At 37.2% G+C, this 16,337-nt stretch overlaps 1 protein-coding gene across 1 annotated transcript in view; it reads left to right on the top strand.

Annotated features, from left to right (window-relative positions):
- The window catches only part of LOC113237283 (disintegrin and metalloproteinase domain-containing protein 23-like), an 889,413-nt gene that overhangs the window by 20,185 nt on the left and 852,891 nt on the right, over positions 1-16,337 (top strand). The gene's annotated exons all lie outside the window — the stretch shown is intronic.

Genomic DNA, 16,337 nt, shown 5'->3' with positions numbered 1-16,337 from the left:
GGGGCTAATAACTCATTTACTAAAAGAGATACTGTGGCAATACAAACAGAAAAAGTTTTTTGGGGTGTTCTCGTTCTGGACGCTAAGATCCTTTCAAACGCCGTGGCATGATAAATAAGTACATGTTATGTTGTTTGGGCCGGGTAAAACATGAAGCAAATCAGCAGTTTAATAATCTGGTGACATCAAACTGACAGGAGGCTCATTTCAAGATCGGACAATAGGTTGGTTCAAAATTGGACAGATGTATACTTAACGGTATGCGACCTTGTGCTAGTGAATAAGTAGAAAACGTGGTTTCAAATCACAAGAAATGTGACTTTCCGTTGTTGAATTTGACGAGAAATTGGAGCGTCGATACTTAGGTTCCGACGTCGCCGGCAAGTAATGACACTTCACAATCTTCATCAGAATATTAGTCTAACTAGCCGCTCACGCGATGCGCTCATCCTACCGCAAAATGGCGGCTACTTGGTTTCGCAAATTAGAAAAGCATTCAGTTTAAATACAAGTTTTTATAAATAAAAATTATTATTCTGCATTGCTAAATAAATACCCTCCGTACTACAACAAAAATCCTGCACTTAAAAACTAATGAAATTTTTGGTGTACTTGGGTAAACATGAGAATATTCCGTTTGAGTGGTTCTAACGTTTACCATGAAATTACTCCTTAAAGTATAGTTTATAAACATTTATATTCAGGGTAAACTTAAAAAACGCTACTTACGGTATGTTTTCAATAAATAAACACCGAAATCACCAGCTTAAACAATAACACACATGATTGTCGTGACGTATTTTTGAAGTTGTTTATTTTTTTTACATAACAGACCCAGGCATTAAAAACTTTATGGTTTGCTAGAGTAGTTACCGAAATAGCAATTAGTATTAGTTGTTTTACCTGTTATAACTTCGATATCCGAAAAATCGGTATAAAATCATCACCGGCACCTCTAGGTGTGGTATGCGTCTACGGCTGCATATAATATATATAATAATAATAACGCACACACTCAACATGGCCCCGCACTAGGGAAACCCTGTGTCGCGGGTGCCATGGACACACACATAGACAACCACAAATTACACCCAAACTCAGTAGAGAAATAAATGTAGGCCATACAAATATTTCTCCTGGCCCGGGAATCGAACCCGGGGACCTCTGCGTGGCAGTCCGGTATGGTAACCGTTCGGCCACGGAGGCAGTGTGCATGTATCGCGTGAGCGGCTAGGAAGCCTGGTTAGCATTCCAGGGTCTTTTCTCCATTGCTTATCAGTTCTGTTAATTCTTTCAGCTATTAATGACCCTGATCCTTGAGCATACAATCACGTCTGTCTCCAAATAAAGGTAATTTGAGATGATGTACTACATTTTGCTATCGGCTAGTCATGCCTCTTTTCCAACCGCTAATCTCATTTTTAATTGACATCATTAACTAAATTTTAAAGCACAGTACCCGGAAGAACATTGGGCTTTGTTTTTCATCTCCTTATTTCATATTTTGCATTTAAGAGCCCTGGTCAACGTTCATGAGCAACTCGTTCCCTCAACAATTTTCATTGTAAAGTTTCATTTTCATTGTGAAGTTTAGTGGAAACAAATCTATTCTGTCTTCACGTTTGGGTTTCATTTTCCATTTAATATCAGAATATTCGATTCCAGCAACTTTCACTAGGTCTTTGCCCCCTCGACAAACACACCCGTATTGGATTCCACTTGTTAAACTTTTCTAATACATAACCGCTTGCTAAGTTATGAATGTATTTACGTACAATTTTCCTGCCAAACCCGGGGGGGTAGAGGCGTGGTGATCCATAACAGTATTTACCAAGCTCGGACACCCGTCTTCCAATTTCTACAAATTGCTATTGTTATACTTGTAAGCTATTGGGAAAGAGATAAATTTGTAATTTGTATATTGTCCACCTTGTGGGTGGTCAGCCCACGTGGCGTTTCCCTTTGCTGCGACAAAATTTTCGGTGACATCGGCCATCTTGTCTGTATTAAATAAACATTATTGTATCCAAAATTACTAGTACTTGTACAAATTTTGCAGGCTTTCTAAATTAATAAATATGTATAATGGTTAAAGTTTTCAGCACCTGCGAGTCACATTAAAATTCAATTTAGCATTACGCGTTCACAGGCGAATTTCAGCTTTGTATATTTATAAAAATGCCTTTGTGTGATCATCTAGAAATTATCGTCACTTAATAAATAGTAATTAATATTTAAGTAGTTCATATTGAGCTTTTTATTGAATTGATATTCAATTATTTTTTATGTGAAATTACTCCACTAGTTTGTTATAATTATGACTACAAAGATCGAAAACTTAGAAATTTACGCTTAGTGGGCATAGCGTCTGGCACGGTATGCTAGAAGACGTCAGTTCGAATCCGGCCGGATCGAAAGATATTTTCTGAGTGTTCGATCTTCGTACTAATAATTATAATTAATATTGATTTTTAGAACCGATAGAAATAATTAGGAAATATTATATCCATATCATTGACTTACAATTATATGGACGCCGGGTCCGCGCTAAAAAGTGTCCGAACTTATAGGGCGTTAAAATCGTATACAGAGCGTCATTCACGCTTTAGTCTTCGTTTGTTCGACTGACAGCGAAGCAAGCAAAATTAGACAGTACTGAGATGACATTACAATTTAAATTCAACGTTTTAGCTTTTTCATAGTCCTTTACATGTCACTACGTTTAAATAGGTTGATTTGGGACATTTTTTTCGTGGTTTTTGTATTAGACCCGTCGTCCATTTATTTGTAAGTCAATGATCCATATACAACAATAGATACAATAATAAATGAACAAATGAATGTTGCGTCATCACCGTATTTTCAAATTTAACCGATTGTAATAATGGGGGTAGTGGTTTACAATTTTTTTTTAATTTTTTATAACATCAAGTGACGGGACGAACAAGTTGTGCGCCTGATGGCAAGCTACACGCCTGTCCATAACAGTTAGTGTCACTCCGAGCTCTAAATTGCAAAGGTCTGATGGGCATTACCACTCCGCCCGCACTCTGAGACATAAGTTGGCAAGACCCATGTGCCTGTAATTTCACCAGCACCCTTACCCTTCAAAACCGGAACACAGTAATGCTGGCATTACTGCTTGGCGGCAGAAATGAGTAAGGTGGTAGTACTTCTCTGGGCCAACTCTTTCACATGGACCTGTACTGCTACTAAGCTACTAAATCATATAAAAAAGAGATTCGAACAGTCAACAACTTCTGAATATGTTTTTTTAGTAAGTTCAAGAGTAAGTTTTGCCTCTCTACGTGGCAAAACACGTGATGTAATATTATTAGTCAAGTTGTTAAATTGTTTTTTACATAACATAAGATTTCTTTCAAAACTTTACTTCAAGGCCCCTTTTGCGAAGTTTCTGCACTCGTTTCGAGGTGCTCTGTTTTCGTTAGTTTAGTAAATCACGAAACAAATACTTTTTATTGCAGACATCAGGAACGTACAACAAAGACAAGGACAAAAATAGAGCACACAGTAACATTAATCAAATTTTTCCTTCAGTTCTTTCAAAACTGGTTTCAAATTCACTATAAAATAATGTAGAAGCGTGATAATTTGTCAAAGAATAGTAATTGTCAACTGGGCGGCGTCTGCGCAAGTTTTAATAACGTTTGCTTGTTGTCAGTGATGCACAAAGCTATTCAACATAGATTGCTTGAAGTTATTTTAGTTTTATTTTATAATGAATATTTTGTAGCAGTAAAATTTTATACAGAAAGGTTTGTCAAACCGACGGAAGCCATAGACGAGTAGAAAATGACTGTGTTATTTCATTTTTCAAGACTGTAGGTCTTATACTAGACCAATACCGTTTCTAATTAAAATATGACGTATACTTTAAAGATTTAAGTGAATGGAGGACAGTTGGACACAGGACGACACTTCGTTATATTTTTTGTATAATATCAAGTAACGGGACGAACAAGTCGTGCACCTGATAGCAAGCTACATGTCCGCCTGTCCATGACAGATACAGTGCCACCCAGAGCTTCGATCGCGAAGATCTGAGAGGCACTGCCACTGCGCCCGTCACGTTTTTTTTTCCCACGATGGAGATGTGGGCGCCAGCCGGCACCGCCCAACCTCTGCCCCTCCCTCCGAAGATGGCCACATCCGTCTTCGGCACGGCGATCTCGAGCCCCAGCAGTTGTATTCGGCGGACCACCATGTCCGCCGCTACTGAGGCTCCTATTATTATTTTCATGAAGTTAATATTCCCGCCTTCCATCCGTTTAAAGTTAATAAAATAAACAAGTGCATCTACAACCAACAGAAATAAACCCGACACGAGAGGTGAAAATCGTCGGGAGTTGTTGATTGATCCACAGTACACATTGTATAATAGAAATAGGTATACAATTACATATATTCAAAAATCGTCAAAACGTTCCTTTGCTAATTTTCTAAATATTTTTGTTAATTGGTTTTATTTTTTACTTTATGTCATAACTCTTTACTTGATTATTTGATTAGGTATTTTATAGCTGTAATGTTTTATGTATGTACTATAAAATAACCAATGCTTCAGGTAGGTAAACATTCAATCATGCTTAAAAAGAAATGTATGTACAAGAACGAGACTTAGTCTATAGTGAAACTGAATCAATTGGATTGTGTTCGTTATATAAAAATATAACTGGATATAACTTGATAACTGGGCATATAGTAAAACGTAAAATTATACTAGCAAAGACCATGAACGGCTCTTTGTTGATTTTATAATTATTGGGTCAGCTCTCGCCATCCTTCTTTGCAAGATTTGCTGGCTGGTTCCTGGTTCAAGTACAGTCGATCGAAGGAATTTTTCATTGTGTTAATTCGATTTTTTTTACAATACCAAATGACAAACAAATCGTGCTCCTGGTGGTAAGCGACACGCTTGTCCGTGGTAGTTGCAGTGCCAATCGTAAAGATTTGAAAGGCGCTGCCGTTGCGTCCGTCACCCTGAGACATAAGTCTCTGCCTGCCTCCGTGGCCGAACGGTTACCATGCCGGACTGCCATGCAGAGGTCCCAGGTTCGATTCTCGGGCCGGGAGAAATTTTTGAATAGCCAACATTTATTTCTCTCATGAGTTTGGGTGTAATATGTGGTTGTCTATATGAGTGTTCATGGCACCCGCGACACAGGGTTTCCCTAGTGCGGGGCTATGTTGAGTGTGTGTGTGCACGCATTATTTCTATAATTATATTTATAAGTCTGCTTCATCGGCGATCAACCCTCCTGCAGCTAGTTAAGCTTACTGATTTTGCGAGATATGTCGGTCACTTTAGTTCTCTGACGTGTGACTTCGTCAGGGATTCGGCTCATCAGAGAAATCCGAAGCATGACTCGCTCCATCGCAGGCTGAGCGACCTTGAATTTGTGGATCTGTTGTTAATGTCCACGTCTCCATACTTATTAATTTAACAAATTTTATATAATTACACTTAATAATATACCCTATGTTGTGTGCAGAGGATAAAGTCTTCAGGTTTAGAAGCGTACAACGCGTCTAGCTCCTTGGTTATGTTAATTATTAACTTTCCTTTGAAACTAATCGCTCTGATGGTTAAGCTCGGTGCGAGGTGCTTGTTAGTTGTATTTTCATAATTATATTTAATAAATAACGGTCGGTCTATGTAAATAATACCCGCATCAAATGGGCGGTGTAACAAAAACTGTATGATTAAAGACTTTTCCCGGTCAATATTAATAATGACAACACAGTCTTGTGATTCGTGAGGTGCGCTGGTTGGTTCCGTAGCTTAGTTGGTATAGCGTCTGGCACGGTATGCTAGAAGACGTCGGTTCGAATCCGGCCGGGTCGAAGGAATTTTTTCTGAGTGTTCGATCTTCGTAGTAATAATTATAATAAACCCTGTCCTGGTCAAAGTAATAAAATGTTTTCATTAGGTTAGGTTACGTAAACCGCTTCTTAAGAGGAAATCCGTGCCCTGCAGTGACATACATAATGATCACACTTAGTATTTAGATAACTGTTAATTGATTTTGAAAACATATATTCTATAGCAGCGGTTCTCAAACTTTTTTATTTCGTGGACCACGTGCCAATTTTTTTAGTTTTGCGTAGACCTCTTGCCTTTCTAATATGGAGGTTTTTAGAAAAAAAAATTCAAATGTATTTGACGTGTGACAACCTAAATATTTTACACTGTGGGCGCTGGATGAGGAGGTCCCGGGTTTGGTTCCCGGTAGGACCAAATTAGGAAATGAACTTTTCTAAATTGGTCCTCTGGTACTCATAGGACAGGGAATTCTCTAATTAAAGACCAGGCAATTGGTGTGGCTGTTTGGGCACATTATTGGCATTGTTTTTGACAGCTGACATAATGCTGCTCACTTTTATAAGTTTAATTATATAGTGAGAAACTTAATAAAAACATATTATTAACAAACATATTTTATACATTATCTAACCGAATATTTTGTTCTATTCTAACTTTTTTATGAAAAAAACTGACCTCAAAAGTTCCTGGAATTATATATATTTGCCAAGTTTTCTTGGAATCAGTTACCGGAAAATGCGCGAAACCGTATTCATCCCCTAGTTTGCTACCCCTGGAATTCCTTTCACACTTTTCTGTTCAATGCGTAAAATGGCTCTCAGAACCAAAACGTCGTCTAGAGGGTCAGGTACATAGGTATTTTGGTCACGACCTGCCTAAATGGGTGTCACTCTCGTCTCATGCACCCCTTGTTTGATTGTCGCTGGATCCCCTGGGGGTATAGACGATTTTAGGAGTCATCGTTGTAAAGCGTAGTTGCTCAAAGCGGTCCAGGCAGTGGCCTCAGAAGCAATTGGCAGCAATTTTTCCTTGTGATTTTTTGTGTTAAGTTAATATAAAAAATACGTGTTTTCAATATTTTTTGTGGTATTTAAGCGGGCAGTAAGTCAAAAAGTTTGAGAACCTAAGTTCTTGAGTAACATTTTCCGTTACGTAGAGCTTATACGATTCCTCATTTCACATACCAAGGTCTTCAGGTCACTGATCCATTCCACAAAGTTTTTTTTCATTTGTCATGGAGCAGAAATCTGTTGTACTTAAACATAATGGCTATATAAGTAATCTGGGCCGCTGAACCGAATATTGGCTGACAAAAAAAATAAAAATAAATAACGTCCAGAACAAAGTGTAGCTGTAAGGGCAAGAAGAGGATTTTAGTACATCATAAATGTGTACCGTTACCGAAATATGGACGTGTAATAGACGGGGATTTACGAGTACTGTGACCATGGTATTAGCGAAATTTAGGATTTTTTTTTAACTGATGCATCTAAGCATCATTGTCGTGCTTTTGAGCAAAATTCGCAGAGGCCAGCATTTATTTTGGATTGCTGCAGTAGGTACAGACACGTTCTTGTTTATTAAATATCATCATCGACAACACAATACACGTCACATTCCTGGGTACAGGTCTTCACAAAGTAGGTTTCCGGAGGTTATGTCTTCTTAGACGTTGCAGGGTACGTGGCTGACGTACAGTCGATGCTCAAAGATGCCTGACCTCTTAACCAATCCGTTGGTTCTTACTTTTTTGTTTGTTGGTTTCTGTTTTGCTTCCTATATTATTTTGTATTCGTTTGTGTATTTATAGCAAGACCAAAAACACTTTATATATCTCATGTATCTATATACACGTTAGTATATTAGTAGCAGTAGAGTCTTGTGAGATAGTTCGTTCAGGGTAGTACTGCCACCTTATTTATTTCTGCCGCCAAGCCAAGTAATATCAGCGTTACTGTGTTACGGTATTTAAGGGTAAGGGTGCTGGCGAAATTGCAGACAGATAGGACTTGACAAATTATGTCTCAGAGTGACAGGCGCAGTGGCAGCGTCCCTCAGATTTTTGCGATTTAAAGCTCAGCGTGGCAATTGCATTCATTGACCGAGATCACCTGACATTGAAATAGATACAGTACTCGTATATTCACCAGAATTTCAAGTAATACACATAGAGCGGAAAACACCTTCCTCTAAAGTTCGTTTTTGGTTATGTTGGCAAATCTTCAAATGATACCTGACGTTCTTGGGGAAAGTCAGGTTATGTGGGACTTGTACCCATTAAAATCCCTTCAGTGGCCTTTCTCCGTACATGTTGGGATGCATCGAGATCGCCTGCGTACGCTACGGCCCTCTTTCGAAGCCCTTCCGGGCTTGTGGCCCTCTCCGTCCCCACCGTGATTTTTAGTAGCAGTAGAAGTCCTTGTGAAAGTGTTCGTCTAGAGAAGTACTGCCACCTTACCTATTTTTGCCACCAAGCAGTAATGTCAGAACTGTGTTCCGGTTTTAAAGGGTACTGGTGAAATTACAGGCACATGGGACTTATCAAGTTATGTCTCAATTATGACACTGCAACTGTTATGGACAGGCGTGTAGCTTACTATCAGACGCACGACTTGTTCGTCTCATCACTTAATATTATAAAAAAAGAATACTGTAATCGACACAGCTTTATCCGCTCACGCGATGCGCTCATCCTGCCGCAAAATGGCGGCTATTTGATTTCGCAAATTAGAAAAGGATTCAGTTTAAATACAAGTTTTTATAAATAAAAATTATTATTCTGCATTGCTAAATAAATACCCTCCGTACTACAACAAAAACATCTCAAATAAAATGCAGTAATACACCGCAAATCCTGCACTTAAAAAGCACTAATGAAATTTTTGGTGTACTTGGGTAAATATGATAATATTCCGTTTGAGTGGTTCTAATGTTTACCATGAAATTACTCCTTAAAGTATAGTTTATAAACATTTATATTCAGGGTAAACTTAAAAAACGCAACTTACGGTATGTTTTCAATAAATAAACACCGACATCACCAGCCCAAACAATAACACACACGATTGTCGTGACGTATTTTTGAAGTTGTTTATTTTTTTTAAATGACAGACCCAGGTATTAAAAACTTTATGGTTTGCTAGAGTAGTTACCGAAATAGCAATTAGTATTACTTCTTTTACCTGTTATAACTTCGATATCCGATAAATCGGTATAAAATCATCACCGGCACCTCTAGGTCTGGTATGCTTCCAGAGACGCATGAATCGCGTGAGAGGTTATATGATCACCACACGAGTTGTCATCCCGAAGTCGCTGTGATGTTTAGATGGATCAAAGCGTCTAATTTTTTGTATAATATTAAGTGATAGGACAAACAAGTCGCCTATGCATAACAATTGCAGTGCAAGTCTTCCGAGACTCCGATGCTTCCTTTATTTAATTCTATTCTTATGCCCAAAACTACAGGGCACCCTTCTAAAGTCCTGTCTCTCTCACGTAAATATTTACGCTCTATTCTATTAGTTTGTAGTCATCCATTACTGGAGCGAAATAAATATTACTTGGCATATCTGCGTTTATTTATAGTTAGTTGTCCACTATCCCACTTCTACTCTTAATCCTGCTCACCCCATACGTAGTTTACGTCGCTCGTTAGGAGCGATCGCGTTATCCTTTATCGCCACTTCCACATTAATGTGCGGACATAACCGAGGCGTGCAACTAGTGTTGTTTAGGTATTTCTAGTGGAGACAAGATTTACTGGGAACTGTTTTTCTCAATTTACTGAGACTAAAAGATAATTTTAGCTTTTGATAGTTTTTGTCATTTCTTGTAAGATTTCTAAAGCATGGCGTTACTAAAGACGGTTTAGGTCAAAATGATTTTTTTTAATGGAAAACACACCCTTTGACCACAAACTCACCTAAAGTTTCAGGACTATTTAATTCCTTGGCCATATCAAAGTCTAACTTAATAATCATTTATTCCAAAGGTAAAACAAATTAACACTTGAAAACGTCGTTTTTAAATTACTGCTGGCTCACTGTGCTGTCTTCCCTGAGAAGAACGGACGAGAAACTCTAGGAGTTGCTCTTTTCAAATAAACTTGAAATGCTATGGAATCTACATCCTTTATCTAATATGCAGTTTTCAACTTTGTAATTATAACTTCAATATTTTTAATGTAGGTTTTCAACTTAGGAAATCTTCATATATGCTTCGTAATCTTATTGTAAAAACGTATACAGTTCCCTATAAAAGAATTGTTCACCTTAGCTAAACGGAATCGTGGTACCATGAGGTTGGACTTAATTCTAAAGTTAATATTATGGACATCTCCTTTCTTAATATGCAATAAAAAGGAAGCGTAAAGTGCTTAGTGCAAATGTGTGGCAATGACATAAGGATCTGGATCGCTCTGTTCCAGATTTTCTAGTAGGCAACAACAGACAGAATTCACTGTTCATGCAGTCTGTCTTTGGAATGCACTTTCTACTACTGTTTACGAAATAAATCATTAGCTATTTTTCATGTAATCAATTCAACGGTATTTTTTTTTGTGTGTATGTTCCTGTCTAATCTTTTATTGTTGGAAAGAGGGTATCGCAGTATAGGTCCCATTTAAATTTGAAGAAAACCTTCTACCTCTAAGTGTGGCAAACTAAGGCATGAATCCAGTTTCTCGTACTTTCCGGTAACCGATGTCAATAAAACTTGGCAAATATATCATTGTTCTATCCATTTTAAGGTATTATATTATGAAATACGTATTTACTTTACTTCGATAGTTATTTTTATTGTTTTTGTCTTAGAATAATAACGCATAGAAACCTAGTCCGCACACGCTAAGTGAGGCAAATTGAAGCGCGCCAAAAGGGCCTACACGAGCCTTCGGTGCTCAAGGTCAACTTGCACCGCGAACTGATCAAGAATTTTAGCTAAAAATGACGAAATGTGCGGTAAATGAGTGTAAAAATACGTCAGACAAACATAAAATGGATACTAACACCACATTCCACAAGGAAGTAACGCGTTTCAACTTGTATTTTTATATAAATTTTCACTAAAACCGATAATTATCCTACTACTAAAACTAGCCTACAGGAATTTGATTTTTGCCTCACTTGTGACAGTTCGTTTGATATGAAACTATCATTCTACTCGTTATTATTCTAAGGTTTTTGTATTACATACTTTTTGGTTTCTTCTACACGTAAGCCCATTATTGTGGTCTGCAGGAAGAAATTTCTTTTACAAATAAACAGTACCTTTTCCTTGTGTTTTTCTTTTATTAAATGTGATACATGTTTTTCGTGTGCAATAAATGATTAAATTAATAAATAAAGAGGAATAGTGAGGGGTGGTATTAAATAGAAAAGGTAATTGCAGCTGCAAATTAAGTTTTACAAATGTAATTAGCAAGTAAGTAATTGCAACATATTTAATCCAAGATTGTTATTCAGATTGCCGGTTTAATTACAAAGTAATCAAAGTTGTTTATTGTTAAGTAGTTGAATTACAATTTACTGAATACTTTTGCACAATGTAGTTTAATTAAGCATTGTTAAACCCTAAACGATTATTGTTACACATTAGAAAGTAACTATTTTTGTGTATCTAAATAAAAATTCATATAGTCAAAATTAAATATTTTGCATTGTGTACGTAGAGTAATTTTTTTTAATGATATAAGTGACAATGAGTAAGCGACACGCCTGTCTATAGCTGTTACAGTGCAGTTTGAAATAGTAAAGATGTAAGGAATATTGCGACAGCGCCTGTCACCCTGAGACATAAACTGACAAGTCCCATGTGCCTGTAATTTCACCAGCACCTTACCCTTCAAAACCGGAACGCAGTAATGCTGAGATTACTGTTTGGCGGCAGAAATAGCAAAGAGTTAAAATTAGTTAACGTCTTCGACTCATGGGAATTTACCCTAACGATGCGTAGCTGAAATATCATTAAAGAATTTCAATATTCTAAAACTGAGTTATGGTTTATGATATCTCAAAACCGCCGTTTTTGTCAGCTGACGGCAGATAAGGTGGCAGTACTTCACTGGACAAACTTACAAAGAGCTCTACTGTTATTAAATTGGAATTTCCTTTGGTAAATTAAAAATAAGGTATTTAATTCCTTCGATCCGGCTAGATTCGAACCAGCGTCTCCTAGCAAACCGTGGCAGACCCTATGCCAACTAAGCCACGGAACGAACCATCGGACCTTACGAATTTTCCTATGCGCTTGATGGAGAGCTTTGCTTTTTGCCGTAGCGCCTGTTAGAAATCTATTTCTTCACACAGTCAGGTACCTTTACAGCTACCAGCAGCTAATTAGAGATGTCGCTTTAGTAATTGTAAATGTCACAATGTTTCACCATGACATTCAATTAGTTTTGTGAAATTAAACCACTAGTTTGTTATAATTATTAATACAAAGATCCGACCGGGTTCGAACCAGCATCTTCCAGCAAACCGTGCTAGCCGCTATGCCAATTAAGGCGTTTAAATTAATAATCTTTGTAGTGTAAAATAGGTTAGTTTGTATTAATATTCGACATAACTTGTTAATGACTTTACTATCTCAGCCAGTTGTGACTATGTAACATATAAAATACTATAACTTTGAATCGATTTTGATGATTCTTTTATGTTCTAAAGAAAATATTCCACCTCTAAGGGTGGCAAACTAGGGGATGGATCCGGTTTGGCGCACTTTCCGGTAACCGATTTCAACAAAACTTGGCAAATAGATGTAATTCCAAGAACTGTTGAGGTCGAAAAAATACAATTCTATTATTTAAAAAAAAAAATATTTACAGTATCACGTGACAATGTAGGCGAGGACGCCTCGAAGATGCTCGATAAGAAAACAGGAAACATAACAACGATTGAATATTTTTGTTTCCAGCGCTTGCTACAATAGCGAGCCCCAAACTGTATTTCTCGCCTCAGTAAAATCTCTGAAGTAATTCCAAAGAAGATTGATCAATGTTTGTCGTAAATCAATCTGTCTGTGGTTGCATTCTCGAGCCTCTGCGGAGTGACGGCTGTCGATTGAAAGATAGGTTGTTGGATTGGAATTTATTTAAGAACACGGGGCCTTCGAGATGACTTTATTTATTACTATACCTACATCTTTAATAGCCTATAAATTTGTCTACAGACAATGGAGCTACTATAGTGTGCATGATAATTATGGTCAACGTGACCATTATTATTTTCCTGCAAAGTGATAATAAAACATTTGTTTAAGATTGTTACGAAATGTTTAGTGATTAAAAAAAATAAAAAAGGAAGTAAAAAATTTTAATAATCGAAAAAAAAAACTAGTCTCTTCGATATTTTAACCGAATCCTTCGATTGGATATCGTTACTCAGAACATTTAAGTTACACGTTCTATATCATTTATCCAACAGCGCAGTGCAAAGAAAAATGAAAACCCTTTTAAATATATTTTCACGATTTTGAAGACCTAAAATACAGGAATGCATTAATCTTGCATTAATAAAATTGAACAAAATCGAGACTTTATTTAAAACAATAAGACGTATCCACATTACATTCTTGCTTTGTAAACAAGAGGACGTTCGGCAACTTTCATTCGATAACTGTGTTTTGAATATCGTTTGTAGCCTTTGGCGGTCGAGAAGCTCGAGTTATCATACGGGTGTGACGTCATTTCGGTTCGGTTTCGAATACGACAGTTTGACGTTCGATTCGGGTGTTGTGAATAAAAATGAAAAGAAATCGTACGGTATCAAATAGAATTGGTCGACATCTGAGTCATCGGTTCTGAATCGACCCCCTGGTGGGCGACTTTATATATTTTTCAGGTGAACAAATTTGCTTTAATATGTCAGGTTTGGTTCTTAAATATGAATGTAACTATTGGCATGATTTTTAAATTTATATATCGCGTCTGTCGTGTTATGTCAAAGCGGGATATTTTTAAGTTATTTGGGGACAGCGGGACACGAAACTTAAAAGCGGGAAGGTCACGTTAACAATGATGCATGTGGAAATAACTCGCGCGACTAAATTTTTTGAAGAAAACTTGTCTCTTGTTTAGTGGTCATGCTAAGGCTGCTGCTTAAAGAAAAATATAGGCTATTATCATTCCCTTAGTTCGTTGAATTGACAATCGCTGTGAAGGTAGTATTTCTTAGTCGCATATGGATGTAAACTTCAAAGTCAAATACTAAGTAGCATTTTGTAGCAGTAGAGTTAATTGGGAAAGTGTTCGTCCAGGGAGTACTGCACCTTACCTATTTCTACTACCAGGCTGTAATGTGAGAAATTACAGGCACATGAGACTTAATAATCAGACATTTATTCATAAGCACATTTACAATAAAATGGTTAACAGTGAAGAGTTTTGGAAATGTCGACTCTAGTGCCAATGAAAAGGATGGAACCTCAGCACTACTGCTGCTTTTCAGGTTCCACCTTCATACATAGACATCCGCTGCTGACAATTGTCAATCATCACAGGAATTACATTTGAAATTGAGCACACGAGTATATATTATTATATGTAAAAGAACATTAAATACCGGATACAAACGGCACTGGAACAGGTATCAACTTCTTACATACTTTTAAACTTGCTTAGGTGACAAATAAATTACGAAGAAACTTACAAAATAAAGAAACTTAAAACAAAGAAACTATTTGCTACGTTATAGTGCAATCCCGATAACAATTTAGCTCAGCAACATTGTGATTTTTGTATATTAAGTAGCCATTGCTTACACTTTATTTTGAAAGCGTGCAATGTCTAATCGGGGGTGGAATGTCATTCCAATACTTAGATGAAGTAAATCGAAAGCTTCCCCTAAAGGAGTGCAACCGAGGAAACAAGCGAAATTGTAACACTGGGTAGCGCGTTGACCGAGTCTGATCCTTCTCTCTGTCATTCCAGCACAATTTATTCGCCAAATATAGAGGTACAACGTAATATCTCAGGTTAAATATCAGACAATTCAATTTTAATTATTGGACATATTTAAAAGGGCCAAAAATATTAAGAAAAGGGGTAATATGAGAGCGTGGAGGTAGTGCATATCAAAATCGTACACAAGAGTTCTGAACCCGCTGAATCTTCTTCTCCGTTTTCTTCAATAGACATGGCCCGTAGACTACGTTGCAATAATCCAAATTAGACAATACTAGGGCATCGGATAGTCTAAGCCACACGTACGTGTTTAAAAATAGTCTTAGCTTATGTAGCTGTTTTAGCGCTGAATAACAGGTGGCAATTTTGCGATCAACATGTTGATCAAATTAAGTGTGCCATCCATTACGAGGCCCAAATTGTTCATATTAACAGATTCGTTAATTTGATAAACCGCTATCATAATTTTCGAATTTACGCTATGCACTGACTCTATCTGATGCCTAGTACCGATGACCGTGTAAAAACACTTCCCAGTATTTAGTAATAGTCCATTTTTCTTTGACCATTCAACTATAGACTCTAGATCTCGATTGAGCAGCTCTATAGTTTAACCAATTCCTTGCCTATCAAAATTTAGTCTCATGAGCAATTGAGTTTCATCTGCGTACATGTGCGGCAATGAAAACTTAATGCAGGACAGCCAGTATATAAATAGAGTACAACATCGGACCGAGCACTGAACCTTGTACTACACCTCTATTAACTGGTAGAGTAGTGGATGTCGTCATTCCAGCACAGTGGACGTCACATTCCACTATTTGTGTTCGACGGTCGAAGTAACTGCTGAACCAACTGCACACTATACTGTCACAACCATACAGCTCCAACTTTCTCAATAAAATGGTTCTATCAAGGCAGTCAAACGAGCGACTATAGTCCAATAAAACCAATACAGAGGCAAGATTGTCATTTGAAGCAGCGAGAGCTTGATCCACAACGTGGACAAGAGCTGTTATCGTATTGTGTTTTTTTCTGAATCCTGACTGATATGATAGGTTTATCTTATTGGCGGTAAACTAAAAGTAAGACAGTAAACTAGAATTAACCGATGTCTCCAATACTTTCGATAGAATAGGTAATAAACCAATACGTCTCAAATCACTAACACTATTGACAATCGGCTTTTTCGGGAATGGTTTATTAAGCGCCATTTTCCACGAGAGGGGGAATATGCCAGTCTGTAACGATTTATTCAATATAGCAGTGATAGCAGTTAACGAATACGGCAAAGTAAGTTTTACCATTTTAATAGATATTCCATCACTGCCAACAGCGTTACAAGAAATCGAGTTGACTATCTTAAGAATCTAATCATTTTTTGTCATGACCTGTTGACAGCGTCAGGATTTTGTAAATGTGGTGGTAGTTCATTACCTATGCATGGCCCAGTTGTTGTGTCCCTTTGTTGATCTCATTCCACATTTTATGAGGCCTATTTATGTTGTTATTGACATTGTGCTGAAAATGCTGCTGTTTCTCTTTTCGGACCATATTTATAACTGAATTACGTAACCATCTTTATAATTT

This window comes from Hyposmocoma kahamanoa, unplaced genomic scaffold (assembly GCF_003589595.1).
Source record: "Hyposmocoma kahamanoa isolate Upper Pololo Valley unplaced genomic scaffold, ASM358959v1 93, whole genome shotgun sequence".
In the NCBI taxonomy this organism is placed as follows: Eukaryota; Metazoa; Arthropoda; class Insecta; order Lepidoptera; family Cosmopterigidae; genus Hyposmocoma; species Hyposmocoma kahamanoa.
This window is presented reverse-complemented; position numbering and strand designations above follow the sequence as displayed.